This window comes from Haemorhous mexicanus, chromosome 7 (assembly GCF_027477595.1).
Source record: "Haemorhous mexicanus isolate bHaeMex1 chromosome 7, bHaeMex1.pri, whole genome shotgun sequence".
NCBI lineage: Eukaryota > Metazoa > Chordata > Aves > Passeriformes > Fringillidae > Haemorhous > Haemorhous mexicanus.
The window spans coordinates 9,676,133-9,702,404 of record NC_082347.1 but is presented as its reverse complement, the minus strand read 5'-3'; positions in this window follow the sequence as shown (position 1 = coordinate 9,702,404).

Sequence of the window (26,272 nt, the reverse complement as noted above, 5' to 3'; positions counted from 1 at the left end):
GACTTTTGTTTCTTAGGTGGAAGGGCCTGCCTATGTGTTCCAGGGCCTGTGGCTCAGAGTGGCGGGCTGGCTCCTGAAATTTGGCATTGCGCAGGATGCCTCCCCAAGTGAAGCTGGCACCAGAGCCAAGTCAGGCTGGATAGACAGTGCCAAGTATCTCCTGCAAACTGACACCAAGAACCTGGGCTGGTGACTTTTGTTTCTTAGGTGGAAGGGCCTGCCTATGTGTTCCAGGGCCTGTGGCTCAGAGTGGCCGGCTGGCTCCTGAAATTCGGCACTGCTCAGGATTCCTCCCCGAGTGAAGCTGGCACCAGTGCCAAGTCAGGCTGGCTTGACAGTGCAAAGAACCTCCTGCAATCTGACACCCAGAACCTGGTCTGGTGACTTTTGTTTCTTAGGTGGAAGGGCCTGCCTATGTGTTCCAGGGCCTGTGGCTCAGAGTGGCCGGCTGGCTCCTGAAATTCGGCATTGCGCAGGATGCCTCCCCGACTGAAGCTGGCACCAGAGCCAAGTCAGGCTGGATTGACAGTGCCAAGTACCTGCTGCAAACTGACACCAAGAACCTGGGCTGGTGACTTTTTTTTCTTAGGTGGAAGGGCCTGCCTATGTGTTCCAGGGCCTGTGGCTCAGAGTGGCCGGCTGGCTCCTGAAATTCGGCATTGCGCAGGATGCCTCCCTGACTGAAGCTGGCACCAGTGGCAAGTCAGGCTGGATTGACAGTGCCAAGTACCTGCTGCAAACTGACACCAAGAACCTGGGCTGGTGACTTTTGTTTCTTAGGTGGAAGGGCCTGCCTATGTGTTCCAGGGCCTGTGGCTCAGCGTGGCCGGCTGGCTCCTGAAATTCGGCATTGCGCAGGATGCCTCCCCGACTGAAGCATGCACCAGTGCCAAGTCAGGCTGGATTGACAGTGCCAAGTACCTGCTGCAAACTGACACCGAGAACCTGGGCTGGTGACTATTGTTTCTTAGGTGGAAGGGCCTGCCTATGTGTTCCAGGGCCTGTGGCTCAGAGTGGCCGGCTGGCTCCTGAAATTCGGCATTGTGCAGGGTTCCTCTCCAAGTGAAGCTGGCACCAGTGGCAAGTCAGGCTGGATTGACAGTGCCAAGTACCTGCTGCAAACTGACACCAAGAACCTGGGCTGGTGACTTTTGTTTCTTAGGTGGAAGGGCCTGCCTATGTGTTCCAGGGCCTGTGGCTCAGAGTGGCCGGCTGGCTCCTGAAATTCGGCATTGCGCAGGATGCCTCCCCGACTGAAGCTGGCACCAGAGCCAAGTCAGGCTGGATTGACAGTGCCAAGTACCTCCTGCAATCTGACACCAAGAACCTGGGTGGCTCTCTTTTGTTTCTTAGGTGGAAGGGCCTGCCTATGTGTTCCAGGGCCTGTGGCTCAGAGTGGCGGGCTGGCTCCTGAAATTCGGCACTGCTCAGGATTCCTCCCCGACTGAAGCTGGCACCAGAGCCAAGTCAGGCTGGATTGACAGTGCCAAGTACCTCCTGCAATCTGACTCCAAGAACCTGGTCTGGTGACTTTTGTTTCTTAGGTGGAAGGGCCTGCCTATGTGTTCCAGGGCCTGTGGCTCAGAGTGGCGGGCTGGCTCCTGAAATTTGGCATTGCGCAGGATGCCTCCCCAAGTGAAGCTGGCACCAGAGCCAAGTCAGGCTGGATAGACAGTGCCAAGTACCTGCTGCAAACTGACACTAAGAACCTGGGCTGGTGACTTTTGTTTCTTAGGTGGAAGGGCCTGCCTATGTGTTCCAGGGCCTGTGGCTCAGAGTGGCCGGCTGGCTCCTGAAATTCGGCACTGCTCAGGATTCCTCCCCGACTGAAGCTGGAACCAGAGCCAAGTCAGGCTGGATTGACAGTGCCAAGTACCTCCTGCAAAATGACACCAAGAACCTGGTCTGGTGACTATTGTTTCTTAGGTGGAAGGGCCTGCCTATGTGTTCCAGGGCCTGTGGCTCTGAGTGGCCGGCTGGCTCCTGAAATTCGGCATTGCGCAGGATGCCTCCCTGACTGAAGCTGGCACCAGAGCCAAGTCAGGCTGGCTTGACAGTGCCAAGTACCTCCTGCAAACTGACACCAAGAACCTGGGCTGGTGACTTTTGTTTCTTAGGTGGAAGGGCCTGCCTATGTGTTCCAGGGCCTGTGGCTCGGAGTGGAGGTCTGGCTCCTGAAATTCGGCATTGCGCAGGATGCCTCCCCGAGTGAAGCTGGCACCAGAGCCAAGTCAGACTGGATTGACAGTGCCAAGTATCTCCTGCAAAATGACACCAAGGACCTGGGCTGGTGACTATTGTTTCTTAGGTGGAAGGGCCTGCCTATGTGTTCCAGGGCCTGTGGCTCAGAGTGGCCGGCTGGCTCCTGAAATTCGGCATTGCGCAGGATTCCTCCCCAAGTGAAGCTGGCACCAGTGGCAAGTCAGGCTGGATTGACAGTGCCAAGTACCTGCTGCAAACTGACACCAAGAACCTGGGCTGGTGACTTTTGTTTCTTAGGTGGAAGGGCCTGCCTATGTGTTCCAGGGCCTGTGGCTCAGCGTGGCCGGCTGGCTCCTGAAATTCGGCATTGCGCAGGATGCCTCCCTGACTGAAGCTGGCACCAGAGCCAAGTCAGACTGGATTGACTGTGCCAAGTATCTCCTGCAAAATGACACCAAGAACCTGGGCTGGTGACTATTGTTTCTTAGCTGGAAGGGCCTGCCTATGTGTTCCAGGGCCTGTGGCTCAGAGTGGCCGGCTGGCTCCTGAAATTCGGCATTGCGCAGGATGCCTCCCCGACTGAAGCTGGCACCAGAGCCAAGTCAGGCTGGCTTGACAGTGCCAAGTACCTCCTGCAATCTGACACCAAGAACCTGGGCTGGTGACTTTTGTTTCTTAGGTGGAAGGGCCTGCCTATGTGTTCCAGGGCCTGTGGCTCAGCGTGGCCGGCTGGCTCCTGAAATTCGGCATTGCGCAGGATTCCTCCCCAAGTGAAGCTGGCACCAGTGGCAAGTCAGGCTGGATTGACAGTGCCAAGTACCTGCTGCAAACTGACACCAAGAACCTGGGCTGGTGACTTTTGTTTCTTAGGTGGAAGGGCCTGCCTATGTGTTCCAGGGCCTGTGGCTCAGAGTGGCCGGCTGGCTCCTGAAATTCGGCATTGCGCAGGATGCTTCCCCGAGTGAAGCTGGCACCAGAGCCAAGTCAGGCTGGATTGACAATGCCAAGTACCTGCTGCAAACTGACACCAAGAACCTGGGCTGGTGACTTTTTTTTCTTAGGTGGAAGGGCCTGCCTATGTGTTCCAGGGCCTGTGGCTCAGAGTGGCGGGCTGGCTCCTGAAATTTGGCATTGCGCAGGATGCCTCCCCGAGTGAAGCTTGCACCAGAGCCAAGTCAGGCTGGATAGACAGTGCCAAGTACCTGCTGCAAACTGACACCAAGAACCTGGGCTGGTGACTTTTGTTTCTTAGGTGGAAGGGCCTGCCTATGTGTTCCAGGGCCTGTGGCTCAGAGTGGCCGGCTGGCTCCTGAAATTCGGCATTGCGCAGGATGCCTCCCTGACTGAAGCTGGCACCAGAGCCAAGTCAGACTGGATTGACAGTGCCAAGTATCTCCTGCAAAATGACACCAAGAACCTGGGCTGGTGACTTTTGTTTCTTAGGTGGAAGGGCCTGCCTATGTGTTCCAGGGCCTGTAGCTCAGAGTGGCCGGCTGGCTCCTGAAATTCGGCATTGCGCAGGATGCCTCCCCGACTGAAGCTGGCACCAGAGCCAAGTCAGACTGGATTGACAGTGCCAAGTATCTCCTGCAAAATGACACCAAGGACCTGGTCTGGTGACTATTGTTTCTTAGGTGGAAGGGCCTGCCTATGTGTTCCAGGGCCTGTGGCTCAGAGTGGCCGGCTGGCTCCTGAAATTCGGCATTGCGCAGGGTTCCTCCCCAAGTGAAGCTGGCACCAGTGGCAAGTCAGGCTGGATTGACAGTGCCAAGTACCTGCTGCAAACTGACACCAAGAACCTGGGCTGGTGACTTTTGTTTCTTAGGTGGAAGGGCCTGCCTATGTGTTCCAGGGCCTGTGGCTCAGAGTGGCCGGCTGGCTCCTGAAATTCGGCATTGCGCAGGATGCCTCCCCAAGTGAAGCTGGCACCAGTGCCAAGTCAGGCTGGATTGACAGTGCCAAGTACCTCCTGCAGTCTGACACCAAGAACCTGGGTGGCTCTCTTTTGTTTCTTAGGTGGAAGGGCCTGCCTATGTGTTCCAGGGCCTGTGGCTCAGAGTGGCGGGCTGGCTCCTGAAATTCGGCACTGCTCAGGATTCCTCCCCGACTGAAGCTGGCACCAGAGCCAAGTCAGGCTGGATTGACAGTGCCAAGTATCTCCTGCAAAATGACACCAAGAACCTGGGCTGGTGACTATTGTTTCTTAGCTGGAAGGGCCTGCCTATGTGTTCCAGGGCCTGTGGCTCAGAGTGGCGGGCTGGCTCCTGAAATTTGGCATTGCGCAGGATGCCTCCCCAAGTGAAGCTGGCACCAGAGCCAAGTCAGGCTGGATAGACAGTGCGAAGTACCTGCTGCAAACTGACACCAAGAACCTGGGCTGGTGACTTTTGTTTCTTAGGTGGAAGGGCCTGCCTATGTGTTCCAGGGCCTGTGGCTCAGAGTGGCCGGCTGGCTCCTGAAATTCGGCACTGCTCAGGATTCCTCCCCGACTGAAGCTGGCACCAGAGCCAAGTCAGGCTGGATTGACAGTGCCAAGTACCTCCTGCAAAATGACACCAAGAACCTGGTCTGGTGACTATTGTTTCTTAGGTGGAAGGGCCTGCCTATGTGTTCCAGGGCCTGTGGCTCAGCGTGGCCGGCTGGCTCCTGAAATTCGGCATTGCGCAGGATGCCTCCCCGACTGAAGCTGGCACCAGAGCCAAGTCAGGCTGGCTTGACAGTGCCAAGTACCTCCTGCAATCTGACACCAAGAACCTGGTCTGGTGACTTTTGTTTCTTAGGTGGAAGGGCCTGCCTATGTGTTCCAGGGCCTGTGGCTCGGAGTGGAGGTCTGGCTCCTGAAATTCGGCATTGCGCAGGATGCCTCCCTGACTGAAGCTGGCACCAGAGCCAAGTCAGACTGGATTGACAGTGCCAAGTATCTCCTGCAAAATGACACCAAGGACCTGGGCTGGTGACTATTGTTTCTTAGGTGGAAGGGCCTGCCTATGTGTTCCAGGGCCTGTGGCTCAGAGTGGCCGGCTGGCTCCTGAAATTCGGCATTGCGCAGGATTCCTCCCCAAGTGAAGCTGGCACCAGTGGCAAGTCAGGCTGGATTGACAGTGCCAAGTACCTGCTGCAAACTGACACCAAGAACCTGGGCTGGTGACTTTTGTTTCTTAGGTGGAAGGGCCTGCCTATGTGTTCCAGGGCCTGTGGCTCAGAGTGGCCGGCTGGCTCCTGAAATTCGGCATTGCGCAGGATGCCTCCCCGACTGAAGCATGCACCAGTGCCAAGTCAGGCTGGATTGACAGTGCCAAGTACCTGCTGCAAACTGACACCGAGAACCTGGGTTGCTGTCTTTTGTTTTTAGTTGGAAGGGCCTGCCTATGTGTTCCAGGGCCTGTGGCTCAGAGTGGTTGGCTGGCTCCTGAAATTTGGCATTGCGCAGGATGCCTCCCCAAGTGAAGCTGGCACCAGAGCCAAGTCAGGCTGGATAGACAGTGCCAAGTATCTGCTGCAAAGTGACGCCAAGAACCTGGGCTGGTGACTTTTGTTTCTTAGGTGGAAGGGCCTGCCTATGTGTTCCAGGGCCTGTGGCTCAGAGTGGCCGGCTGGCTCCTGAAATTCGGCACTGCTCAGGATTCCTCCCCGACTGAACCTGGCACCAGTGCCAAGTCAGGCTGGCTTGACAGTGCAAAGAACCTCCTGCAATCTGACACCAAGAACCTGGTCTGGTGACTTTTGTTTCTTAGGTGGAAGGGCCTGCCTATGTGTTCCAGGGCCTGTGGCTCAGAGTGGCCGGCTGGCTCCTGAAATTCGGCATTGCGCAGGATGCCTCCCCGACTGAAGCTGGCACCAGAGCCAAGTCAGGCTGGATTGACAGTGCCAAGTACCTGCTGCAAACTGACACCAAGAACCTGGGCTGGTGACTTTTTTTTCTTAGGTGGAAGGGCCTGCCTATGTGTTCCAGGGCCTGTGGCTCAGAGTGGCCGGCTGGCTCCTGAAATTCGGCATTGCGCAGGATGCCTCCCCGACTGAAGCTGGCACCAGAGCCAAGTCAGGCTGGATTGACAGTGCCAAGTACCTCCTGCAATCTGACACCAAGAACCTGGGCTGGTGACTTTTGTTTCTTAGCTGGAAGGGCCTGCCTATGTGTTCCAGGGCCTGTGGCTCAGAGTGGCCGGCTGGCTCCTGAAATTCGGCATTGCGCAGGATTCCTCCCAGACCAAAGCATGCACCAGAGCCAAGTCAGGCTAGATTGACAGTGCCAACTACCTCCTGCAATCTGACTCCAAGGACCTGGGCTGCTGACTTATGTTTCTTAGGTGGAAGGGCCTGCCTATGTGTTCCATGGCCTGTGGCTCAGAGTGGCCGGCTGGCTCCTGAAATTCGGCATTGCGCAGGATGCCTCCCTGACTGAAGCTGGCACCAGAGCCAAGTCAGGCTGGATTGACAGTGCCAAGTACCTCCTGCAAAATGACACCAAGAACCTGGGCTGGTGACTTTTGTTTCTTAGGTGGAAGGGCCTGCCTATGTGTTCCAGGGCCTGTAGCTCAGAGTGGCCGGCTGGCTCCTGAAATTCGGCATTGTGCAGGATGCCTCCCCGACTGAAGCTGGCACCAGAGCCAGGTCAGGCTGGCTTGACAGTGCCAAGTACCTCCTGCAATCTGACTCCACGAACCTGGGCTGGTGACTTTTGTTTCTTAGGTGGAAGGGCCTGCCTATGTGTTCCAGGGCCTGTGGCTCAGAGTGGCCGGCTGGCTCCTGAAATTCGGCATTGCGCAGGATGCCTCCCCGACTGAAGCTGGCACCAGAGCCAAGTCAGGCTGGATTGACAGTGCCAAGTACTTGCTGCAAAATGACACCAAGAACCTGGGTGGCTCTCTTTTGTTTCTTAGGTGGAAGGGCCTGCCTATGTGTTCCAGGGCCTGTGGCTCAGAGTGGCGGGCTGGCTCCTGAAATTCGGCACTGCTCAGGATTCCTCCCCGACTGAAGCTGGCACCAGAGCCAAGTCAGGCTGGATTGACAGTGCCAAGTACCTCCTGCAATCTGACTCCACGAACCTGGGCTGGTGACTTTTGTTTCTTAGGTGGAAGGGCCTGCCTATGTGTTCCAGGGCCTGTGGCTCAGAGTGGCCGGCTGGCTCCTGAAATTCGGCATTACGCAGGATGCCTCCCCGACTGAAGCTGGCACCAGAGCCAAGTCAGGCTGGATTGACAGTGCCAAGTACTTGCTGCAAAATGACACCAAGAACCTGGGTGGCTCTCTTTTGTTTCTTAGGTGGAAGGGCCTGCCTATGTGTTCCAGGGCCTGTGGCTCAGAGTGGCCGGCTGGCTCCTGAAATTCGGCACTGCTCAGGATTCCTCCCCGACTGAAGCTGGCACCAGAGCCAAGTCAGGCTGGATTGACAGTGCCAAGTACCTCCTGCAATCTGACTCCAAGAACCTGGTCTGGTGACTTTTGTTTCTTAGGTGGAAGGGCCTGCCTATGTGTTCCAGGGCCTGTGGCTCAGAGTGGCGGGCTGGCTCCTGAAATTTGGCATTGCGCAGGATGCCTCCCCAAGTGAAGCTGGCACCAGAGCCAAGTCAGGCTGGATAGACAGTGCCAAGTATCTCCTGCAAACTGACACCAAGAACCTGGGCTGGTGACTTTTGTTTCTTAGGTGGAAGGGCCTGCCTATGTGTTCCAGGGCCTGTGGCTCAGAGTGGCCGGCTGGCTCCTGAAATTCGGCACTGCTCAGGATTCCTCCCCGAGTGAAGCTGGCACCAGTGCCAAGTCAGGCTGGCTTGACAGTGCAAAGAACCTCCTGCAATCTGACACCCAGAACCTGGTCTGGTGACTTTTGTTTCTTAGGTGGAAGGGCCTGCCTATGTGTTCCAGGGCCTGTGGCTCAGAGTGGCCGGCTGGCTCCTGAAATTCGGCATTGCGCAGGATGCCTCCCCGACTGAAGCTGGCACCAGAGCCAAGTCAGGCTGGATTGACAGTGCCAAGTACCTGCTGCAAACTGACACCAAGAACCTGGGCTGGTGACTTTTTTTTCTTAGGTGGAAGGGCCTGCCTATGTGTTCCAGGGCCTGTGGCTCAGAGTGGCCGGCTGGCTCCTGAAATTCGGCATTGCGCAGGATGCCTCCCTGACTGAAGCTGGCACCAGTGGCAAGTCAGGCTGGATTGACAGTGCCAAGTACCTGCTGCAAACTGACACCACGAACCTGGGCTGGTGACTTTTGTTTCTTAGGTGGAAGGGCCTGCCTATGTGTTCCAGGGCCTGTGGCTCAGAGTGGCCGGCTGGCTCCTGAAATTCGGCATTGCGCAGGATGCCTCCCCGACTGAAGCATGCACCAGTGCCAAGTCAGGCTGGATTGACAGTGCCAAGTACCTGCTGCAAACTGACACCGAGAACCTGGGCTGGTGACTATTGTTTCTTAGGTGGAAGGGCCTGCCTTTGTGTTCCAGGGCCTGTGGCTCAGAGTGGCCGGCTGGCTCCTGAAATTCGGCATTGCGCAGGGTTCCTCTCCAAGTGAAGCTGGCACCAGTGGCAAGTCAGGCTGGATTGACAGTGCCAAGTACCTGCTGCAAACTGACACCAAGAACCTGGGCTGGTGACTTTTGTTTCTTAGGTGGAAGGGCCTGCCTATGTGTTCCAGGGCCTGTGGCTCAGAGTGGCCGGCTGGCTCCTGAAATTCGGCATTGCGCAGGATGCCTCCCCGACTGAAGCTGGCACCAGAGCCAAGTCAGGCTGGATTGACAGTGCCAAGTACCTCCTGCAATCTGACACCAAGAACCTGGGTGGCTCTCTTTTGTTTCTTAGGTGGAAGGGCCTGCCTATGTGTTCCAGGGCCTGTGGCTCAGAGTGGCGGGCTGGCTCCTGAAATTCGGCACTGCTCAGGATTCCTCCCCGACTGAAGCTGGCACCAGAGCCAAGTCAGGCTGGATTGACAGTGCCAAGTACCTCCTGCAATCTGACTCCAAGAACCTGGTCTGGTGACTTTTGTTTCTTAGGTGGAAGGGCCTGCCTATGTGTTCCAGGGCCTGTGGCTCAGAGTGGCGGGCTGGCTCCTGAAATTTGGCATTGCGCAGGATGCCTCCCCAAGTGAAGCTGGCACCAGAGCCAAGTCAGGCTGGATAGACAGTGCCAAGTACCTGCTGCAAACTGACACTAAGAACCTGGGCTGGTGACTTTTGTTTCTTAGGTGGAAGGGCCTGCCTATGTGTTCCAGGGCCTGTGGCTCAGAGTGGCCGGCTGGCTCCTGAAATTCGGCACTGCTCAGGATTCCTCCCCGACTGAAGCTGGAACCAGAGCCAAGTCAGGCTGGATTGACAGTGCCAAGTACCTCCTGCAAAATGACACCAAGAACCTGGTCTGGTGACTATTGTTTCTTAGGTGGAAGGGCCTGCCTATGTGTTCCAGGGCCTGTGGCTCTGAGTGGCCGGCTGGCTCCTGAAATTCGGCATTGCGCAGGATGCCTCCCTGACTGAAGCTGGCACCAGAGCCAAGTCAGGCTGGCTTGACAGTGCCAAGTACCTCCTGCAATCTGACACCAAGAACCTGGGCTGGTGACTTTTGTTTCTTAGGTGGAAGGGCCTGCCTATGTGTTCCAGGGCCTGTGGCTCAGCGTGGCCGGCTGGCTCCTGAAATTCGGCATTGCGCAGGATGCCTCCCCGAGTGAAGCTGGCACCAGAGCCAAGTCAGACTGGATTGACTGTGCCAAGTATCTCCTGCAAAATGACACCAAGAACCTGGGCTGGTGACTATTGTTTCTTAGCTGGAAGGGCCTGCCTATGTGTTCCAGGGCCTGTGGCTCAGAGTGGCCGGCTGGCTCCTGAAATTCGGCATTGCGCAGGATGCCTCCCCGACTGAAGCTGGCACCAGAGCCAAGTCAGGCTGGCTTGACAGTGCCAAGTACCTCCTGCAATCTGACACCAAGAACCTGGGCTGGTGACTTTTGTTTCTTAGGTGGAAGGGCCTGCCTATGTGTTCCAGGGCCTGTGGCTCAGCGTGGCCGGCTGGCTCCTGAAATTCGGCATTGCGCAGGATGCCTCCCCGACTGAAGCTGGCACCAGAGCCAAGTCAGACTGGATTGACAGTGCCAAGTATCTCCTGCAAAATGACACCAAGAACCTGGGCTGGTGACTTTTGTTTCTTAGGTGGAAGGGCCTGCCTATGTGTTCCAGGGCCTGTGGCTCAGAGTGGCCGGCTGGCTCCTGAAATTCGGCATTGCGCAGGATTCCTCCCCAAGTGAAGCTGGCACCAGTGGCAAGTCAGGCTGGATTGACAGTGCCAAGTACCTGCTGCAAACTGACACCAAGAACCTGGGCTGGTGACTTTTGTTTCTTAGGTGGAAGGGCCTGCCTATGTGTTCCAGGGCCTGTGGCTCAGAGTGGCCGGCTGGCTCCTGAAATTCGGCATTGCGCAGGATGCCTCCCCGACTGAAGCATGCACCAGTGCCAAGTCAGGCTGGATTGACATTGCCAAGTACCTGCTGCAAACTGACACCGAGAACCTGGGTTGCTGCCTTTTGTTTTTAGTTGGAAGGGCCTGCCTATGTGTTCCAGGGCCTGTGGCTCAGAGTGGTTGGCTGGCTCCTGAAATTTGGCATTGCGCAGGATGCCTCCCCAAGTGAAGCTGGCACCAGAGCCAAGTCAGGCTGGATTGACAGTGCCAAGTATCTCCTGCAAAGTGACACCAAGAACCTGGGCTGGTGACTTTTGTTTCTTAGGTGGAAGGGCCTGCCTATGTGTTCCAGGGCCTGTGGCTCAGAGTGGAGGGCTGGCTCCTGAAATTCGGCATTGCGCAGGATTCCTCCCAGACCAAAGCATGCACCAGTGGCAAGTCAGGCTAGATTGACAGTGCCAAGTACCTCCTGCAATCTGACTCCAAGGACTTGGGCTGCTGACTTATGTTTCTTAGGTGGAAGGGCCTGCCTATGTGTTCCAGGGCCTGTGGCTCAGAGTGGCGGGCTGGCTCCTGAAATTCGGCACTGCTCAGGATTCCTCCCCGACTGAAGCTGGCACCAGAGCCAAGTCAGGCTGGATTGACAGTGCCAAGTACCTCCTGCAATCTGACTCCAAGAACCTGGTCTGGTGACTTTTGTTTCTTAGGTGGAAGGGCCTGCCTATGTGTTCCAGGGCCTGTGGCTCAGAGTGGCGGGCTGGCTCCTGAAATTTGGCATTGCGCAGGATGCCTCCCCAAGTGAAGCTGGCACCAGAGCCAAGTCAGGCTGGATAGACAGTGCCAAGTACCTGCTGCAAACTGACACCAAGAACCTGGGCTGGTGACTTTTGTTTCTTAGGTGGAAGGGCCTGCCTATGTGTTCCAGGGCCTGTGGCTCAGAGTGGCCGGCTGGCTCCTGAAATTCGGCACTGCTCAGGATTCCTCCCCGACTGAAGCTGGAACCAGAGCCAAGTCAGGCTGGATTGACAGTGCCAAGTACCTCCTGCAAAATGACACCAAGAACCTGGGCTGGTGACTATTGTTTCTTAGGTGGAAGGGCCTGCCTATGTGTTCCAGGGCCTGTGGCTCTGAGTGGCCGGCTGGCTCCTGAAATTCGGCATTGCGCAGGATGCCTCCCCGACTGAAGCTGGCACCAGAGCCAAGTCAGGCTGGCTTGACAGTGCCAAGTACCTCCTGCAATCTGACACCAAGAACCTGGGCTGGTGACTTTTGTTTCTTAGGTGGAAGGGCCTGCCTATGTGTTCCAGGGCCTGTGGCTCGGAGTGGAGGTCTGGCTCCTGAAATTCGGCATTGCGCAGGATGCCTCCCCGAGTGAAGCTGGCACCAGAGCCAAGTCAGACTGGATTGACAGTGCCAAGTATCTCCTGCAAAATGACACCAAGGACCTGGGCTGGTGACTATTGTTTCTTAGGTGGAAGGGCCTGCCTATGTGTTCCAGGGCCTGTGGCTCAGAGTGGCCGGCTGGCTCCTGAAATTCGGCATTGCGCAGGATTCCTCCCCAAGTGAAGCTGGCACCAGTGGCAAGTCAGGCTGGATTGACAATGCCAAGTACCTGCTGCAAACTGACACCAAGAACCTGGGCTGGTGACTTTTGTTTCTTAGGTGGAAGGGCCTGCCTATGTGTTCCAGGGCCTGTGGCTCAGCGTGGCCGGCTGGCTCCTGAAATTCGGCATTGCGCAGGATGCCTCCCTGACTGAAGCTGGCACCAGAGCCAAGTCAGACTGGATTGACAGTGCCAAGTATCTCCTGCAAAATGACACCAAGAACCTGGGCTGGTGACTATTGTTTCTTAGCTGGAAGGGCCTGCCTATGTGTTCCAGGGCCTGTGGCTCAGAGTGGCCGGCTGGCTCCTGAAATTCGGCATTGCGCAGGATGCCTCCCCGACTGAAGCTGGCACCAGAGCCAAGTCAGGCTGGCTTGACAGTGCCAAGTACCTCCTGCAATCTGACACCAAGAACCTGGGCTGGTGACTTTTGTTTCTTAGGTGGAAGGGCCTGCCTATGTGTTCCAGGGCCTGTGGCTCAGCGTGGCCGGCTGGCTCCTGAAATTCGGCATTGCGCAGGATGCCTCCCCGACTGAAGCTGGCACCAGAGCCAAGTCAGACTGGATTGACAGTGCCAAGTATCTCCTGCAAAATGACACCAAGAACCTGGGCTGGTGACTTTTGTTTCTTAGGTGGAAGGGCCTGCCTATGTGTTCCAGGGCCTGTGGCTCAGAGTGGCCGGCTGGCTCCTGAAATTCGGCATTGCGCAGGATTCCTCCCCAAGTGAAGCTGGCACCAGTGGCAAGTCAGGCTGGATTGACAGTGCCAAGTACCTGCTGCAAACTGACACCAAGAACCTGGGCTGGTGACTTTTGTTTCTTAGGTGGAAGGGCCTGCCTATGTGTTCCAGGGCCTGTGGCTCAGAGTGGCCGGCTGGCTCCTGAAATTCGGCATTGCGCAGGATGCCTCCCCGACTGAAGCATGCACCAGTGCCAAGTCAGGCTGGATTGACATTGCCAAGTACCTGCTGCAAACTGACACCGAGAACCTGGGTTGCTGCCTTTTGTTTTTAGTTGGAAGGGCCTGCCTATGTGTTCCAGGGCCTGTGGCTCAGAGTGGTTGGCTGGCTCCTGAAATTTGGCATTGCGCAGGATGCCTCCCCAAGTGAAGCTGGCACCAGAGCCAAGTCAGGCTGGATTGACAGTGCCAAGTATCTCCTGCAAAGTGACACCAAGAACCTGGGCTGGTGACTTTTGTTTCTTAGGTGGAAGGGCCTGCCTATGTGTTCCAGGGCCTGTGGCTCAGAGTGGAGGGCTGGCTCCTGAAATTCGGCATTGCGCAGGATTCCTCCCAGACCAAAGCATGCACCAGTGGCAAGTCAGGCTAGATTGACAGTGCCAAGTACCTCCTGCAATCTGACTCCAAGGACTTGGGCTGCTGACTTATGTTTCTTAGGTGGAAGGGCCTGCCTATGTGTTCCAGGGCCTGTGGCTCAGAGTGGCGGGCTGGCTCCTGAAATTCGGCACTGCTCAGGATTCCTCCCCGACTGAAGCTGGCACCAGAGCCAAGTCAGGCTGGATTGACAGTGCCAAGTACCTGCTGCAATCTGACACCAAGAACCTGGGCTGGTGACTTTTGTTTCTTAGGTGGAAGGGCCTGCCTATGTGTTCCAGGGCCTGTGGCTCAGAGTGGCCGGCTGGCTCCTGAAATTCGGCATTGCGCAGGATGCCTCCCCGACTGAAGCTGGCACCAGAGCCAAGTCAGGCTGGATTGACAGTGCCAAGTACCTCCTGCAATCTGACACCAAGAACCTGGGTGGCTCTCTTTTGTTTCTTAGGTGGAAGGGCCTGCCTATGTGTTCCAGGGCCTGTGGCTCAGAGTGGCGGGCTGGCTCCTGAAATTCGGCACTGCTCAGGATTCCTCCCCGACTGAAGCTGGCACCAGAGCCAAGTCAGGCTGGATTGACAGTGCCAAGTACCTCCTGCAATCTGACTCCAAGAACCTGGTCTGGTGACTTTTGTTTCTTAGGTGGAAGGGCCTGCCTATGTGTTCCAGGGCCTGTGGCTCAGAGTGGCGGGCTGGCTCCTGAAATTTGGCATTGCGCAGGATGCCTCCCCAAGTGAAGCTGGCACCAGAGCCAAGTCAGGCTGGATAGACAGTGCCAAGTACCTGCTGCAAACTGACACTAAGAACCTGGGCTGGTGACTTTTGTTTCTTAGGTGGAAGGGCCTGCCTATGTGTTCCAGGGCCTGTGGCTCAGAGTGGCCGGCTGGCTCCTGAAATTCGGCACTGCTCAGGATTCCTCCCCGACTGAAGCTGGAACCAGAGCCAAGTCAGGCTGGATTGACAGTGCCAAGTACCTCCTGCAAAATGACACCAAGAACCTGGTCTGGTGACTATTGTTTCTTAGGTGGAAGGGCCTGCCTATGTGTTCCAGGGCCTGTGGCTCTGAGTGGCCGGCTGGCTCCTGAAATTCGGCATTGCGCAGGATGCCTCCCTGACTGAAGCTGGCACCAGAGCCAAGTCAGGCTGGCTTGACAGTGCCAAGTACCTCCTGCAATCTGACACCAAGAACCTGGGCTGGTGACTTTTGTTTCTTAGGTGGAAGGGCCTGCCTATGTGTTCCAGGGCCTGTGGCTCAGCGTGGCCGGCTGGCTCCTGAAATTCGGCATTGCGCAGGATGCCTCCCCGAGTGAAGCTGGCACCAGAGCCAAGTCAGACTGGATTGACTGTGCCAAGTATCTCCTGCAAAATGACACCAAGAACCTGGGCTGGTGACTTTTGTTTCTTAGGTGGAAGGGCCTGCCTATGTGTTCCAGGGCCTGTGGCTCAGAGTGGCCGGCTGGCTCCTGAAATTCGGCATTGCGCAGGATGCCTCCCCGACTGAAGCTGGCACCAGAGCCAAGTCAGGCTGGCTTGACAGTGCCAAGTACCTCCTGCAATCTGACACCAAGAACCTGGGCTGGTGACTTTTGTTTCTTAGGTGGAAGGGCCTGCCTATGTGTTCCAGGGCCTGTGGCTCAGCGTGGCCGGCTGGCTCCTGAAATTCGGCATTGCGCAGGATGCCTCCCCGACTGAAGCTGGCACCAGAGCCAAGTCAGACTGGATTGACAGTGCCAAGTATCTCCTGCAAAATGACACCAAGAACCTGGGCTGGTGACTTTTGTTTCTTAGGTGGAAGGGCCTGCCTATGTGTTCCAGGGCCTGTGGCTCAGAGTGGCCGGCTGGCTCCTGAAATTCGGCATTGCGCAGGATTCCTCCCCAAGTGAAGCTGGCACCAGTGGCAAGTCAGGCTGGATTGACAGTGCCAAGTACCTGCTGCAAACTGACACCAAGAACCTGGGCTGGTGACTTTTGTTTCTTAGGTGGAAGGGCCTGCCTATGTGTTCCAGGGCCTGTGGCTCAGAGTGGCCGGCTGGCTCCTGAAATTCGGCATTGCGCAGGATGCCTCCCCGACTGAAGCATGCACCAGTGCCAAGTCAGGCTGGATTGACATTGCCAAGTACCTGCTGCAAACTGACACCGAGAACCTGGGTTGCTGCCTTTTGTTTTTAGTTGGAAGGGCCTGCCTATGTGTTCCAGGGCCTGTGGCTCAGAGTGGTTGGCTGGCTCCTGAAATTTGGCATTGCGCAGGATGCCTCCCCAAGTGAAGCTGGCACCAGAGCCAAGTCAGGCTGGATTGACAGTGCCAAGTATCTCCTGCAAAGTGACACCAAGAACCTGGGCTGGTGACTTTTGTTTCTTAGGTGGAAGGGCCTGCCTATGTGTTCCAGGGCCTGTGGCTCAGAGTGGAGGGCTGGCTCCTGAAATTCGGCATTGCGCAGGATTCCTCCCAGACCAAAGCATGCACCAGTGGCAAGTCAGGCTAGATTGACAGTGCCAAGTACCTCCTGCAATCTGACTCCAAGGACTTGGGCTGCTGACTTATGTTTCTTAGGTGGAAGGGCCTGCCTATGTGTTCCAGGGCCTGTGGCTCAGAGTGGCGGGCTGGCTCCTGAAATTCGGCACTGCTCAGGATTCCTCCCCGACTGAAGCTGGCACCAGAGCCAAGTCAGGCTGGATTGACAGTGCCAAGTACCTCCTGCAATCTGACTCCAAGAACCTGGTCTGGTGACTTTTGTTTCTTAGGTGGAAGGGCCTGCCTATGTGTTCCAGGGCCTGTGGCTCAGAGTGGCGGGCTGGCTCCTGAAATTTGGCATTGCGCAGGATGCCTCCCCAAGTGAAGCTGGCACCAGAGCCAAGTCAGGCTGGATAGACAGTGCCAAGTACCTGCTGCAAACTGACACCAAGAACCTGGGCTGGTGACTTTTGTTTCTTAGGTGGAAGGGCCTGCCTATGTGTTCCAGGGCCTGTGGCTCAGAGTGGCCGGCTGGCTCCTGAAATTCGGCACTGCTCAGGATTCCTCCCCGACTGAAGCTGGAACCAGAGCCAAGTCAGGCTGGATTGACAGTGCCAAGTACCTCCTGCAAAATGACACCAAGAACCTGGGCTGGTGACTATTGTTTCTTAGGTGGAAGGGCCTGCCTATGTGTTCCAGGGCCTGTGGCTCTGAGTGGCCGGCTGGCTCCTGAAATTCGGCATTGCGCAGGATGCCTCCCCGACTGAAGCTGGCACCAGAGCCAAGTCAGGCTGGCTTGACAGTGCCAAGTACCTCCTGCAATCTGACACCAAGAACCTGGGCTGGTGACTTTTGTTTCTTAGGTGGAAGGGCCTGCCTATGTGTTCCAGGGCCTGTGGCTCGGAGTGGAGGTCTGGCTCCTGAAATTCGGCATTGCGCAGGATGCCTCCCCGAGTGAAGCTGGCACCAGAGCCAAGTCAGACTGGATTGACAGTGCCAAGTATCTCCTGCAAAATGACACCAAGGACCTGGGCTGGTGACTATTGTTTCTTAGGTGGAAGGGCCTGCCTATGTGTTCCAGGGCCTGTGGCTCAGAGTGGCCGGCTGGCTCCTGAAATTCGGCATTGCGCAGGATTCCTCCCCAAGTGAAGCTGGCACCAGTGGCAAGTCAGGCTGGATTGACAATGCCAAGTACCTGCTGCAAACTGACACCAAGAACCTGGGCTGGTGACTTTTGTTTCTTAGGTGGAAGGGCCTGCCTATGTGTTCCAGGGCCTGTGGCTCAGCGTGGCCGGCTGGCTCCTGAAATTCGGCATTGCGCAGGATGCCTCCCTGACTGAAGCTGGCACCAGAGCCAAGTCAGACTGGATTGACAGTGCCAAGTATCTCCTGCAAAATGACACCAAGAACCTGGGCTGGTGACTATTGTTTCTTAGCTGGAAGGGCCTGCCTATGTGTTCCAGGGCCTGTGGCTCAGAGTGGCCGGCTGGCTCCTGAAATTCGGCATTGCGCAGGATGCCTCCCCGACTGAAGCTGGCACCAGAGCCAAGTCAGGCTGGCTTGACAGTGCCAAGTACCTCCTGCAATCTGACACCAAGAACCTGGGCTGGTGACTTTTGTTTCTTAGGTGGAAGGGCCTGCCTATGTGTTCCAGGGCCTGTGGCTCAGCGTGGCCGGCTGGCTCCTGAAATTCGGCATTGCGCAGGATGCCTCCCCGACTGAAGCTGGCACCAGAGCCAAGTCAGACTGGATTGACAGTGCCAAGTATCTCCTGCAAAATGACACCAAGAACCTGGGCTGGTGACTTTTGTTTCTTAGGTGGAAGGGCCTGCCTATGTGTTCCAGGGCCTGTGGCTCAGAGTGGCCGGCTGGCTCCTGAAATTCGGCATTGCGCAGGATTCCTCCCCAAGTGAAGCTGGCACCAGTGGCAAGTCAGGCTGGATTGACAGTGCCAAGTACCTGCTGCAAACTGACACCAAGAACCTGGGCTGGTGACTTTTGTTTCTTAGGTGGAAGGGCCTGCCTATGTGTTCCAGGGCCTGTGGCTCAGAGTGGCCGGCTGGCTCCTGAAATTCGGCATTGCGCAGGATGCCTCCCCGACTGAAGCATGCACCAGTGCCAAGTCAGGCTGGATTGACATTGCCAAGTACCTGCTGCAAACTGACACCGAGAACCTGGGTTGCTGCCTTTTGTTTTTAGTTGGAAGGGCCTGCCTATGTGTTCCAGGGCCTGTGGCTCAGAGTGGTTGGCTGGCTCCTGAAATTTGGCATTGCGCAGGATGCCTCCCCAAGTGAAGCTGGCACCAGAGCCAAGTCAGGCTGGATTGACAGTGCCAAGTATCTCCTGCAAAGTGACACCAAGAACCTGGGCTGGTGACTTTTGTTTCTTAGGTGGAAGGGCCTGCCTATGTGTTCCAGGGCCTGTGGCTCAGAGTGGAGGGCTGGCTCCTGAAATTCGGCATTGCGCAGGATTCCTCCCAGACCAAAGCATGCACCAGTGGCAAGTCAGGCTAGATTGACAGTGCCAAGTACCTCCTGCAATCTGACTCCAAGGACTTGGGCTGCTGACTTATGTTTCTTAGGTGGAAGGGCCTGCCTATGTGTTCCAGGGCCTGTGGCTCAGAGTGGCGGGCTGGCTCCTGAAATTCGGCACTGCTCAGGATTCCTCCCCGACTGAAGCTGGCACCAGAGCCAAGTCAGGCTGGATTGACAGTGCCAAGTACCTGCTGCAATCTGACACCAAGAACCTGGGCTGGTGACTTTTGTTTCTTAGGTGGAAGGGCCTGCCTATGTGTTCCAGGGCCTGTGGCTCAGAGTGGAGGGCTGGCTCCTGAAATTTGGCATTGCGCAGGATGCCTCCCCAAGTGAAGCTGGCACCAGAGCCAAGTCAGGCTGGATAGACAGTGCCAAGTACCTGCTGCAAACTGACACCAAGAACCTGGGCTGGTGACTTTTGTTTCTTAGGTGGAAGGGCCTGCCTATGTGTTCCAGGGCCTGTGGCTCAGAGTGGCCGGCTGGCTCCTGAAATTCGGCATTGCGCAGGATGCCTCCCTGACTGAAGCTGGCACCAGAGCCAAGTCAGACTGGATTGACAGTGCCAAGTATCTCCTGCAAAATGACACCAAGAACCTGGGCTGGTGACTATTGTTTCTTAGCTGGAAGGGCCTGCCTATGTGTTCCAGGGCCTGTGGCTCAGAGTGGCCGGCTGGCTCCTGAAATTCGGCATTGCGCAGGATGCCTCCCCGACTGAAGCTGGCACCAGAGCCAAGTCAGGCTGGCTTGACAGTGCCAAGTACCTCCTGCAATCTGACACCAAGAACCTGGGCTGGTGACTTTTGTTTCTTAGGTGGAAGGGCCTGCCTATGTGTTCCAGGGCCTGTGGCTCAGAGAGGCCGGCTGGCTCCTGAAATTCGGCATTGCGCAGGATGCCTCCCTGACTGAAGCTGGCACCAGAGCCAAGTCAGACTGGATTGACAGTGCCAAGTATCTCCTGCAAAATGACACCAAGAACCTGGGCTGGTGACTATTGTTTCTTAGGTGGAAGGGCCTGCCTATGTGTTCCAGGGCCTGTGGCTCAGAGTGGCCGGCTGGCTCCTGAAATTCGGCATTGCGCAGGATTCCTCCCCAAGTGAAGCTGGCACCAGTGGCAAGTCAGGCTGGATTGACAGTGCCAAGTACCTGCTGCAAACTGACACCAAGAACCTGGGCTGGTGACTTTTGTTTCTTAGGTGGAAGGGCCTGCCTATGTGTTCCAGGGCCTGTGGCTCAGAGTGGCCGGCTGGCTCCTGAAATTCGGCATTGCGCAGGATGCCTCCCCGACTGAAGCATGCACCAGTGCCAAGTCAGGCTGGATTGACATTGCCAAGTACCTGCTGCAAACTGACACCGAGAACCTGGGTTGCTGCCTTTTGTTTTTAGTTGGAAGGGCCTGCCTATGTGTTCCAGGGCCTGTGGCTCAGAGTGGTTGGCTGGCTCCTGAAATTTGGCATTGCGCAGGATGCCTCCCCAAGTGAAGCTGGCACCAGAGCCAAGTCAGGCTGGATTGACAGTGCCAAGTATCTCCTGCAAAGTGACACCAAGAACCTGGGCTGGTGACTTTTGTTTCTTAGGTGGAAGGGCCTGCCTATGTGTTCCAGGGCCTGTGGCTCAGAGTGGAGGGCTGGCTCCTGAAATTCGGCATTGCGCAGGATTCCTCCCAGACCAAAGCATGCACCAGTGGCAAGTCAGGCTAGATTGACAGTGCCAAGTACCTCCTGCAATCTGACTCCAAGGACTTGGGCTGCTGACTTATGTTTCTTAGGTGGAAGGGCCTGCCTATGTGTTCCAGGGCCTGTGGCTCAGAGTGGCGGGCTGGCTCCTGAAATTCGGCACTGCTCAGGATTCCTCCCCGACTGAAGCTGGCACCAGAGCCAAGTCAGGCTGGATTGACAGTGCCAAGTACCTCCTGCAATCTGACACCAAGAACCTGGGCTGGTGACTTTTGTTTCTTAGGTGGAAGGGCCTGCCTATGTGTTCCAGGGCCTGTGGCTCAGAGTGGAGGGCTGGCTCCTGAAATTTGGCATTGCGCAGGATGCCTCCCCAAGTGAAGCTGGCACCAGAGCCAAGTCAGGCTGGATTGACAGTGCCAAGTACCTGCTGCAAACTGACACCAAGAACCTGGGCTGGTGACTTTTGTTTCTTAGGTGGAAGGGCCTGCCTATGTGTTCCAGGGCCTGTGGCTCAGAGTGGCCGGCTGGCTCCTGAAATTCGGCATTGCGCAGGATGCCTCCCTGACTGAAGCTGGCACCAGAGCCAAGTCAGACTGGATTGACAGTGCCAAGTATCTCCTGCAAAATGACACCAAGAACCTGGGCTGGTGACTATTGTTTCTTAGCTGGAAGGGCCTGCCTATGTGTTCCAGGGCCTGTGGCTCAGAGTGGCCGGCTGGCTCCTGAAATTCGGCATTGCGCAGGATGCCTCCCCGACTGAAGCTGGCACCAGAGCCAAGTCAGGCTGGCTTGACAGTGCCAAGTACCTCCTGCAATCTGACACCAAGAACCTGGGCTGGTGACTTTTGTTTCTTAGGTGGAAGGGCCTGCCTATGTGTTCCAGGGCCTGTGGCTCAGAGAGGCCGGCTGGCTCCTGAAATTCGGCATTGCGCAGGATGCCTCCCTGACTGAAGCTGGCACCAGAGCCAAGTCAGACTGGATTGACAGTGCCAAGTATCTCCTGCAAAATGACACCAAGAACCTGGGCTGGTGACTATTGTTTCTTAGGTGGAAGGGCCTGCCTATGTGTTCCAGGGCCTGTGGCTCAGAGTGGCCGGCTGGCTCCTGAAATTCGGCATTGCGCAGGATGCCTCCCCGACTGAAGCTGGCACCAGAGCCAAGTCAGGCTGGCTTGACAGTGCCAAGTACCTCCTGCAATCTGACACCAAGAACCTGGGCTGGTGACTTTTGTTTCTTAGGTGGAAGGGCCTGCCTATGTGTTCCAGGGCCTGTGGCTCAGCGTGGCCGGCTGGCTCCTGAAATTCGGCATTGCGCAGGATTCCTCCCCAAGTGAAGCTGGCACCAGTGGCAAGTCAGGCTGGATTGACAGTGCCAAGTACCTGCTGCAAACTGACACCAAGAACCTGGGCTGGTGACTTTTGTTTCTTAGGTGGAAGGGCCTGCCTATGTGTTCCAGGGCCTGTGGCTCAGAGTGGCCGGCTGGCTCCTGAAATTCGGCATTGCGCAGGATTCTTCCCCGACTGAAGCTGGCACCAGAGCCAAGTCAGGCTGGATTGACAATGCCAAGTACCTGCTGCAAACTGACACCAAGAACCTGGGCTGGTGACTTTTTTTTCTTAGGTGGAAGGGCCTGCCTATGTGTTCCAGGGCCTGTGGCTCAGAGTGGCGGGCTGGCTCCTGAAATTTGGCATTGCGCAGGATGCCTCCCCGAGTGAAGCTTGCACCAGAGCCAAGTCAGGCTGGATAGACAGTGCCAAGTACCTGCTGCAAACTGACACCAAGAACCTGGGCTGGTGACTTTTGTTTCTTAGGTGGAAGGGCCTGCCTATGTGTTCCAGGGCCTGTGGCTCAGAGTGGCCGGCTGGCTCCTGAAATTCGGCATTGCGCAGGATGCCTCCCTGACTGAAGCTGGCACCAGAGCCAAGTCAGACTGGATTGACAGTGCCAAGTATCTCCTGCAAAATGACACCAAGAACCTGGGCTGGTGACTTTTGTTTCTTAGGTGGAAGGGCCTGCCTATGTGTTCCAGGGCCTGTAGCTCAGAGTGGCCGGCTGGCTCCTGAAATTCGGCATTGCGCAGGATGCCTCCCCGACTGAAGCTGGCACCAGAGCCAAGTCAGACTGGATTGACAGTGCCAAGTATCTCCTGCAAAATGACACCAAGGACCTGGTCTGGTGACTATTGTTTCTTAGGTGGAAGGGCCTGCCTATGTGTTCCAGGGCCTGTGGCTCAGAGTGGCCGGCTGGCTCCTGAAATTCGGCATTGCGCAGGGTTCCTCCCCAAGTGAAGCTGGCACCAGTGGCAAGTCAGGCTGGATTGACAGTGCCAAGTACCTGCTGCAAACTGACACCAAGAACCTGGGCTGGTGACTTTTGTTTCTTAGGTGGAAGGGCCTGCCTATGTGTTCCAGGGCCTGTGGCTCAGAGTGGCCGGCTGGCTCCTGAAATTCGGCATTGCGCAGGATGCCTCCCCAAGTGAAGCTGGCACCAGTGCCAAGTCAGGCTGGATTGACAGTGCCAAGCATTTCCTGCAGTCTGACACCAAGAACCTGGGTGGCTCTCTTTTGTTTCTTAGGTGGAAGGGCCTGCCTATGTGTTCCAGGGCCTGTGGCTCAGAGTGGCGGGCTGGCTCCTGAAATTCGGCACTGCTCAGGATTCCTCCCCGACTGAAGCTGGCACCAGAGCCAAGTCAGGCTGGATAGACAGTGCCAAGTACCTGCTGCAAACTGACACCAAGAACCTGGGCTGGTGACTTTTGTTTCTTAGGTGGAAGGGCCTGCCTATGTGTTCCAGGGCCTGTGGCTCAGAGTGGCCGGCTGGCTCCTGAAATTCGGCACTGCTCAGGATTCCTCCCCGACTGAAGCTGGCACCAGAGCCAAGTCAGGCTGGATTGACAGTGCCAAGTACCTCCTGCAAAATGACACCAAGAACCTGGTCTGGTGACTATTGTTTCTTAGGTGGAAGGGCCTGCCTATGTGTTCCAGGGCCTGTGGCTCAGCGTGGCCGGCTGGCTCCTGAAATTCGGCATTGCGCAGGATGCCTCCCCGACTGAAGCTGGCACCAGAGCCAAGTCAGGCTGGCTTGACAGTGCCAAGTACCTCCTGCAATCTGACACCAAGAACCTGGGCTGGTGACTTTTGTTTCTTAGGTGGAAGGGCCTGCCTATGTGTTCCAGGGCCTGTGGCTCGGAGTGGAGGTCTGGCTCCTGAAATTCGGCATTGCGCAGGATGCCTCCCTGACTGAAGCTGGCACCAGAGCCAAGTCAGACTGGATTGACAGTGCCAAGTATCTCCTGCAAAATGACACCAAGGACCTGGGCTGGTGACTATTGTTTCTTAGGTGGAAGGGCCTGCCTATGTGTTCCAGGGCCTGTGGCTCAGAGTGGCCGGCTGGCTCCTGAAATTCGGCATTGCGCAGGATGCCTCCCTGACTGAAGCTGGCACCAGAGCCAAGTCAGACTGGATTGACAGTGCCAAGTATCTCCTGCAAAATGACACCAAGAACCTGGGCTGGTGACTATTGTTTCTTAGCTGGAAGGGCCTGCCTATGTGTTCCAGGGCCTGTGGCTCAGAGTGGCCGGCTGGCTCCTGAAATTCGGCATTGCGCAGGATGCCTCCCCGACTGAAGCTGGCACCAGAGCCAAGTCAGGCTGGCTTGACAGTGCCAAGTACCTCCTGCAATCTGACACCAAGAACCTGGGCTGGTGACTTTTGTTTCTTAGGTGGAAGGGCCTGCCTATGTGTTCCAGGGCCTGTGGCTCAGAGTGGCCGGCTGGCTCCTGAAATTCGGCATTGCGCAGGATGCCTCCCTGACTGAAGCTGGCACCAGAGCCAAGTCAGACTGGATTGACAGTGCCAAGTACCTCCTGTAAAATGACACCAAGAACCTGGGCTGGTGACTATTGTTTCTTAGGTGGAAGGGCCTGCCTATGTGTTCCAGGGCCTGTGGCTCAGAGTGGCCGGCTGGCTCCTGAAATTCGGCATTGCGCAGGATGCCTCCCCGACTGAAGCTGGCACCAGAGCCAAGTCAGGCTGGCTTGACAGTGCCAAGTACCTCCTGCAATCTGACACCAAGAACCTGGGCTGGTGACTTTTGTTTCTTAGGTGGAAGGGCCTGCCTATGTGTTCCAGGGCCTGTGGCTCAGCGTGGCCGGCTGGCTCCTGAAATTCGGCATTGCGCAGGATTCCTCCCCAAGTGAAGCTGGCACCAGTGGCAAGTCAGGCTGGATTGACAGTGCCAAGTACCTGCTGCAAACTGACACCAAGAACCTGGGCTGGTGACTTTTGTTTCTTAGGTGGAAGGGCCTGCCTATGTGTTCCAGGGCCTGTGGCTCAGAGTGGCCGGCTGGCTCCTGAAATTTGGCATTGCGCAGGATTCTTCCCCGACTGAAGCTGGCACCAGAGCCAAGTCAGGCTGGATTGACAATGCCAAGTACCTGCTGCAAACTGACACCAAGAACCTGGGCTGGTGACTTTTTTTTCTTAGGTGGAAGGGCCTGCCTATGTGTTCCAGGGCCTGTGGCTCAGAGTGGCGGGCTGGCTCCTGAAATTTGGCATTGCGCAGGATGCCTCCCCGAGTGAAGCTTGCACCAGAGCCAAGTCAGGCTGGATAGACAGTGCCAAGTACCTGCTGCAAACTGACACCAAGAACCTGGGCTGGTGACTTTTGTTTCTTAGGTGGAAGGGCCTGCCTATGTGTTCCAGGGCCTGTGGCTCAGAGTGGCCGGCTGGCTCCTGAAATTCGGCATTGCGCAGGATGCCTCCCTGACTGAAGCTGGCACCAGAGCCAAGTCAGACTGGATTGACAGTGCCAAGTATCTCCTGCAAAATGACACCAAGAACCTGGGCTGGTGACTTTTGTTTCTTAGGTGGAAGGGCCTGCCTATGTGTTCCAGGGCCTGTAGCTCAGAGTGGCCGGCTGGCTCCTGAAATTCGGCATTGCGCAGGATGCCTCCCCGACTGAAGCTGGCACCAGAGCCAAGTCAGACTGGATTGACAGTGCCAAGTATCTCCTGCAAAATGACACCAAGGACCTGGTCTGGTGACTATTGTTTCTTAGGTGGAAGGGCCTGCCTATGTGTTCCAGGGCCTGTGGCTCAGAGTGGCCGGCTGGCTCCTGAAATTCGGCATTGCGCAGGGTTCCTCCCCAAGTGAAGCTGGCACCAGTGGCAAGTCAGGCTGGATTGACAATGCCAAGTACCTGCTGCAAACTGACACCAAGAACCTGGGCTGGTGACTTTTGTTTCTTAGGTGGAAGGGCCTGCCTATGTGTTCCAGGGCCTGTGGCTCAGAGTGGCCGGCTGGCTCCTGAAATTCGGCATTGCGCAGGATGCCTCCCCAAGTGAAGCTGGCACCAGTGCCAAGTCAGGCTGGATTGACAGTGCCAAGTACCTCCTGCAGTCTGACACCAAGAACCTGGGTGGCTCTCTTTTGTTTCTTAGGTGGAAGGGCCTGCCTATGTGTTCCAGGGCCTGTGGCTCAGAGTGGCGGGCTGGCTCCTGAAATTCGGCACTGCTCAGGATTCCTCCCCGACTGAAGCTGGCACCAGAGCCAAGTCAGGCTGGATAGACAGTGCCAAGTACCTGCTGCAAACTGACACCAAGAACCTGGGCTGGTGACTTTTGTTTCTTAGGTGGAAGGGCCTGCCTATGTGTTCCAGGGCCTGTGGCTCAGAGTGGCCGGCTGGCTCCTGAAATTCGGCACTGCTCAGGATTCCTCCCCGACTGAAGCTGGCACCAGAGCCAAGTCAGGCTGGATTGACAGTGCCAAGTACCTCCTGCAAAATGACACCAAGAACCTGGTCTGGTGACTATTGTTTCTTAGGTGGAAGGGCCTGCCTATGTGTTCCAGGGCCTGTGGCTCAGCGTGGCCGGCTGGCTCCTGAAATTCGGCATTGCGCAGGATGCCTCCCCGACTGAAGCTGGCACCAGAGCCAAGTCAGGCTGGATTGACAGTGCCAAGTACCTCCTGCAATCTGACACCAAGAACCTGGGCTGGTGACTTTTGTTTCTTAGGTGGAAGGGCCTGCCTATGTGTTCCAGGGCCTGTGGCTCGGAGTGGAGGTCTGGCTCCTGAAATTCGGCATTGCGCAGGATTCCTCCCCAAGTGA